Source organism: Cervus elaphus, chromosome 27 (assembly GCF_910594005.1).
Source record: "Cervus elaphus chromosome 27, mCerEla1.1, whole genome shotgun sequence".
In the NCBI taxonomy this organism is placed as follows: domain Eukaryota; kingdom Metazoa; phylum Chordata; class Mammalia; order Artiodactyla; family Cervidae; genus Cervus; species Cervus elaphus.
In genome coordinates this window covers 51,773,900-51,781,135 of record NC_057841.1, presented here as the reverse complement: position 1 = coordinate 51,781,135, position 7,236 = coordinate 51,773,900, and positions in this window count along the sequence as shown.

Below are 7,236 nucleotides of genomic sequence, written 5' to 3'. Positions count from 1 at the left end.
GGAGAAGGGAAAGGTTACCCACGCCAGTATTCTGGCCTTGAGAATTCCATGGACTGTATAGTCCATGCGGTCACAAAGAGTTGGACACAACTGAAAGTTAGCATTCATATAATAGTACAACCTCTGTGTAAAATGTGTATGGTTATCTGTCTGTCTCTGCATGTGTATTTGGGGAATCATACACCAAAATATAAAATGTTGACACTTTTTGGGAATTCCCTGGCTGTATATGGTTAGGACTCTGCGCTTTCACTTCTGTAGCCTGGGCTTGGCGCCTGGTTGGGGAACTAAGATCCTGAAAGCTGAGGTGAGCAGTCAAAAAAATAAAATAAAATCCTAACAATCCAATTAAACTCTCCGAGTGCTGGAATTATTTGGTGATTTTTATTTTATCTATTTATTTGTCTGTATTTTTAAAATGAGGGCTACTCAGGTGGCTCAGTGGTAAAGAATCCAATGCAGGAGACACAGGAGACATGAGTTCAGTCCCCAAGTCAAGAAGATCCCTTTGAGAAGGAAATGGCAACCCACTCCAGTATTCTTGTCTAGAAAATCCCATGGACAGAGGAGCCTGGAGGGTTACAGTCCATGGGGTGGCAAAGAGTCAGACACAACTTAGCAACTGAGCTAAGCTGAGACACAACCGAGCAACAACAACAACAAACTTCCATTACATCATTTCATCCCTAACCCAGCAGGGGAGGTGGTATTAGCAGGCCTTCCCACTGTCCAGGTGGGTTCATTTTGAATCAATAAATATTTCCTGCCACACAGCAAGAATGAATGTTCAAAGAGACTGAGAGCTTTGGGCAATGTTATCCCCCAAAGCTTCCTCGATGCCTCAGCGGTAAAGAATCTGCCTGCAATGTGGGAGACACGGGAGATGCAGATTAGATCCTTGGGTGGGGAAGATCCCTTTGAGGGGAAAACCCACTCCAGTGTTCTTGCCTGGGAAAGCCCATGAATAGAGGAAGCTGGCAGGCTACAGTTCATGGGGTCGCAGAGTCGCACACGACTGAGCGGCTGAGCACGCACAAATTTTCTGAAACGAACAAGTTTCACTTTGGTAAAGTGGGAAGAGATAGTATTACATATATTTTAAGTTTGGTGGGGAGATACCACCATGGTTCTTCCTCATCAATGTAAAATAAGCCCTCTTCTGTTTTGCATCCATTGGTCCCCAGTTCTGTTGTATTCTCAGGGAGGCAAACGGACCCAAGCTGGGCCATCTGAAGAGAGGTGAGGTCAAAGATTGCAGTGTGGCTGGGTCACACTGGACCCACTCCACCCAGTCTAAAGAGAATGAAGCTTTCCAGCAGCCGTGATAGATTTAAGCATGTCCACACTTCAGATCACTGAGTCAGGGAAAACCAGTTTCCTCTCAGGAAAGGAGGCTTTATTCAGCCCTCCCCTTCCAGAAATGCAGTGGTGTGTTTAAAATATTTATTTATCCATTTGGTTTCATTGAGTCTTAGTTGTGGCACTGGGGATCTCTGTTGTGTCACTGGGGATCTTTTGTTGCAATGCATGGACTCTCAAGTTGTGGCCCATAGGCTTTTAGTTATAGGATATTGGGTCCCTGACAGGGATCAAACCCAAATCCCCTGCATTGCAAGGCGGATTCTTAACCACTGGGCCACCAAAAGAAGCCCCAGAAATGCAACGATTTTAAAGCTAGTCCAGCTAAAGACAAGTTAGTGGAGGGATGTTTTGGTCTGAGCACTCCCAAAGAAGATCTTATAGTAACACCCGGCCTCTGCACAGCACGTTGAGAGAAAAAGTTTCTCAGGCATCGTCTTCACTGACTCAAACCAGAATCCTCTCTCCTCCAATCATCCCAACCAAAACACACATTGTATTCGAAATACGGTCTGTCTATGCATACTTTCACTTTCCTGGGAAGAAGGGTCCAAGTTTTCATCAGTTTCATCAGATTCTCCAAGGAGTTTGTTGACCCCAGAAGATTTAGGGCCATTGGGGTGACAGGTGCAGCCCAGAGATGGTTTTTCGGAGGGCCAGCTCTGATTCCTCCTCTGTTATGAGAAGGACTGGGCTGCATGGTTTCTACAACCTTTTCCAACTCCGACTTCACACTATCCAGCCTCCTGGGAGCCAGAACTTATTCCCAGAGTCTGGAGGTAGCCCAACCTTCACTGTCTATCAGGGCCTCCCACGAGACTGCTTTTAGAGCAATAAGGATGTCTGCCTGCCTGGTGACAGGATTTGTAGCCAACAAAACCCTCCATGCAGGCTGTCTGGCTGCAATTTATTCCACTCTGTCACTTTGACTGCAGCCAAGTGCCAGAAGAAATTTGAATCTGAATGCTGCTGCTTCTGAAATAAGCTTAGAAAAATATACAGGCTCTCTTCAACAAAGAGCAAGCCTAGCTGCTTCTGAGGAACCCCGTTTGGGGCGGGTTAAAGACACACAGGCAGACACTGTCCAACAGAGGCGAGTCTCGGGAAACCAGACAGAGATTAGCTTCTTAGTAGAAGGAGAACTTGAGCCTGCAGGAGATGCAGTGGCTTTACCTAGAAAGATGGATGAAGGCAGGGTGTGACCTGGAAGGATTGAGATAGGTTAGAAAATCATTACTGAGCTCACCTGAAGCTTCCATTGGCGAAATCATGGAGCTTAGTAGGGGAAGGGGTACTTCCAGTGGAAGGATGTTTGTTGCAGCACAGTTTGCAACAGACGCAGATGGAGACACATGTGCCTACTTGTGCATCGCTAGGAGACCAGGTAAAGGCACTGTGGAATACTATCTGGCCATTAAAGAGGACGCAGTAGGTTAGAACAGGCGGGTATAGAAAAAACTTTTCTTGTTAAGTGAAGAAGAAACAACAATGTACAGCACCTGAAGCGTGTACAGTATGTAACACTTCATGGGAATGTGCTTCTGTATTCATACAATGTCTCTGAAAGAATTCTCAAGAAACAGGTTAGGAGTGGAAAGCAGACTGGTGGTACTAGTGGTAAAGAACCCGCCTGCCAATGCAGAAGTCATAAGAGACATTGTTTTGATCCCTGGCTTGTGAAGATCCCCTGTAGGAGGAAATGGCAACCCACTCCAGTGTCTTTGCCTGGAAAATCCCGTGGACAGAGGAGCCTGGTGGGTTACAGTCCATGGGGTTACAAAGAGTCAGAGACGACTGAAGTGACTTCACAATTTTTACTAGATACCTTTATCTAGATCTTTCAAATTGCTTACCATGTGGCTGTATTTCTGCTTGAAAATATAAATAAAGAAGTTTTAAAAGAAGAAAAAAAGCAGCAGCCACTTTCCTCCAAAATTAGCTTTGCCGTGGAACCATCTTCCCTTCCCAGAGGTAGCGGTTTATTTTATATGTGAACTGGCTGGGTATATCTATCCGCAAGTTTCATATCTGTGGATTCAACTAGTCACAGATCACAGAAATCTGGAGGCGGGGCAGGGAGGGAAATCCAAAGAGTTCCAAAAAGCAAAAACTAGAATTTGCCATGTGTCAGCAACAACTTACATAACATTTATATTGAATTTACCACTATCGCATTTACTTCATATTGGGTATTATAAGTAATCCAGAGACAAAAAAGTGTACTGGAGGATGTATGTAGGTTATATGTAAATACCACATCCTTTTGTATAGGGGACTTGAGCATCCTCCAATTTCCGGTTTCCATGGGGGTTGTGGAAAACCACCCCGTGTGGATACCGAGGGGCCCCTGTATGGTCGGTTCCCTTCCTCTGGAGGGCCTTGATATGAGGGCTTGAGGGGATCTCTGTGACCAGACCCCTGGATAGGCAGAGGTGAGGGGACCTTTCCTGCCTGCTGGGGAAGGGGCGGGGTGTGAGACTCCTTCAGGCAGGGGGTAGCCAGGGGCCTCGCTCTTGGGTGGCAGAGCTGGGAGGAAGGCAGCCTAACTGTCCTCTGTCAGCCAGCACGTGGGGCGAGCCCTGCCCTGGTCTTCCCACGGACACTTTGCTTACTCCCTTAGCATTAACTGGTTGGTTCCTTTGTCTCCTCCTGGCCCTTCCTCACGATGTGACTTTCTTTTTCTTCTCCCGCTCTCCAAGTCTTTTCTCTTCCGGGTCTGCTTTGTGAGCAAGGTTACACCAACACGGCAACAATAAAGATGTTGCCAGGTTTCTCGTTCCTCCCTGCTGTGATCCTATTTGTCTCAGTTCAGTTTCTGGTCATGGCCTCTGAAGCCAGCCATTTCTGCTGAGTGGAAAAGACAGTCAATCAGCCAGTTACTTTGTCTCGAGAACCAAGAAATAAGTTTAACCGTTTCCCCCCAGCTTTTATTGTTGGACCAAACCAGACCAGGCAATTCAAGATGATTGAAAATGACATGTATAGATATCTTCTTTTTTTCTCTCTTCCCAACTCATGACACACTGCAGTATTCATTCCAACTGTGTCATTCAGTCTTCATTTCACCATGAAAGGGGGCATAAAATGATCTGAAACTAACATCCTTGCATTGGGTGGTCCCTTTGAAATAAGTCTCCTTCCATGGATCCCAGCTTTAATTAAGCAGTCTACCCACAAAGACTAAACCAGTTATGATTAAGGCATCACTTTAGGCACTGAAAGGAAACAAAGGAGCAGAAAAAGAGCTTATGTGCAAGAGGGCTACATACAGCACACACACAAATAGATCGCAAATTAGCTAAGCAGTATAGAGCTAAATAAATGACAAATGAGGTCACTGTGGGCTAGAGGGCTCTGAAAGCTCTGGCCTGGGCATCGATGATAGACAGAAGTCACAAAATAATCCTTCTCTAACTTCCATTTTAAGGGCTTCCCTAGTGGCTCAGGGGTAAAGAATCCCCCTGCCAAAGCAGGAGACACGGGTTCCATCCCTGGTCTAGGAAGACCCCCTGGAGAAGGAAATGGCAACCCACTCCAGTATTCTTGCCTGGAGAATCCCATGGGCAGAGGAGCCTGGAGGGCTACAGTCCATGGGTCACAAAAGAGTCAGACATACTGAGCCCCTGAGCATGTCCCCACACATTAATGCTACCATCAGGGCTGGAGCCTCCCTGGTGCTCTGCTGACTATACAAGAGAAATAGACAAGCCTATCCAAGTGAATGAGAGCATCAACAGATATAAAAGCCCAGAGACACGAGAGGAGTGTGAAGAAACCAGGCAGACACACACACACACGCACGCACACACATGCACACACAAACACGTGAACACATACACTCCCCGTTTTCCTCAAATTACACTTCTGCCTGAGAGAGTATGAACAAGCAAAGGACTAATCATGCATCAGCTGAATCAGGATTCGAAAGGATAGCTTTAACGGATGGGCCCTTGTGCCCCTAGGAACCCACCTCCAAACCTTTTCAGCAGGATTAACGTGATGGTCTGAAAGCTTCTACCCGAGTCTTTCTGACTTCTGTCAGAAACTCTTAGAGGAAGTGATAGCAATTCTTTCCAACAAAATAAATACAAAAATGAAAGCAGCTTTATTATCTAAGCAAAGTTACACACGTTGTCCCAGAACTGATAACCTTTGGCACAATTTCAGTTACACACAAAAGAACTATCACTGAGATGAGGAATTTGCACATGGGGCAGTAAACAGTGGGGTGAGGTGTTTACTTCAGCTCATTGGTTCTGCAGCTTCAAATGGACAAGACTCTGTCATCAGGTGACCAGCTCGGATCACTCTAACTGGGAACCATTGCAACCTCAGCCAGTGTGGGCAGGAAAGCACGGAGTGTGACCTTCTAAGAGATATGGCTTCCACGTTTCCCTGGTCAGTGGGTCTCTTTATCTACACAGTCAGGATAATAAATTCAAAGAAAAGTTTCCACGTGGGAACAACTCCTGCCATCATCTTGACCTTTGCTCCCAGGCAGATGGTCAGTGTGAGAAGGGGGAGCTTTTTGGGGGCCTCTGGATGGATTCACAAGCAGAGTGAAATCTAACTTCCTCCATGATATTTCCTCCACCCGGCCACTGGGCTCTGCAGTGTCCACCTTGGACAACCTCTAGGAAATACAGACTGAGGTTGTGAACCCTTGCCAGCGTATCTTTACCCATTAGTGGAATCACCTCCAGTGTCCTGGACAGAGATCATCCTGCCATCGGTGCTGAGATGAAGGTGATGAAGGGAAGAGGCCACTGCAGCAAGCAGTCAGCTCATTCTATTTAAGTCACTGTAAATGCTAGAAGCCCTTTATTTGAGGTTAAAGCTATTCCTGATAACGCCCAGTATTGATTTTAGTTCTATCTGTGCCCTCATCCATGTGGTGACCCGAGTTCCAGAAGACTGTCCATATGAATTCCATCTCCGGGTCCTCTCTGATCCAGGCCAAACGCCCACTGCTTGCCTTAGAGGAACCCAATGACTGTGAGCTTCAAATCCAACAGGCCATGTTTGGAATCCCTTCTCAGAGATGGTGGAGCAGGCAGACTCGGAGATAGTTCTGAGACCCAACCCTGGCCTCAGGCCTTGTGTAATCTCCTCCTCCAAGTACGGACAACACTTGTGACAAGCTTCCCACCCATATAAAACAGAAAAGCAGTGTTAGTCACTCAGTTGTGTCCGACACTTTGCGACCCCACAGACTGTAGCCCACCAGGCTCCTCTGTCCAAGGGATTCTCCAAGCAAGAATACTGGAGTGGATTGCCATTCCCTTCTCCAGGGGATCTTCCTGACCGAGGGATCAAACCCAGGTCTCCTGCATTGCAGGCAGATTCTTTACCATCTGAGCTACAGGGAAGATCTAGAATACAGAAAAGCTGACAGGATATCACTGCCATGATTGTGTTACTTAAGATTCTAACAGACCTGGTCTGGTTTTGATGGGTAAGCATGGTTTGGAGCAGGGAACAGTACTTGAGAATGTTAAATCTGGAAACTGCCCTGACTTAGAGGGTTTCAGAAAGGAATGATATCTGAATGGGTGGCAGAAGACAGAGGACTAAAGAAAGGGGAGCCGACTTACCCCATGGACCTTGTTTAAGGAATCAGCACCAGGACTTTATTTTTTTTTTTTTTAATTTTTTTATTAGTTGGAGGCTAATTACTTCACAACATTTCAGTGGGTTTTGTCATACATTGATATGAATCAGCCATAGATTTACACTTATTCCCCATCCCGATCCCCCCTCCCATCTCCCTCTCCACCCGATTCCTCTGGGTCTTCCCAGTGTACCAGGCCCGAGCACTTGTCTCATGCATCCCACCTGGGCTGGTGATCTGTTTCACCATAGATAGTATACATGCTG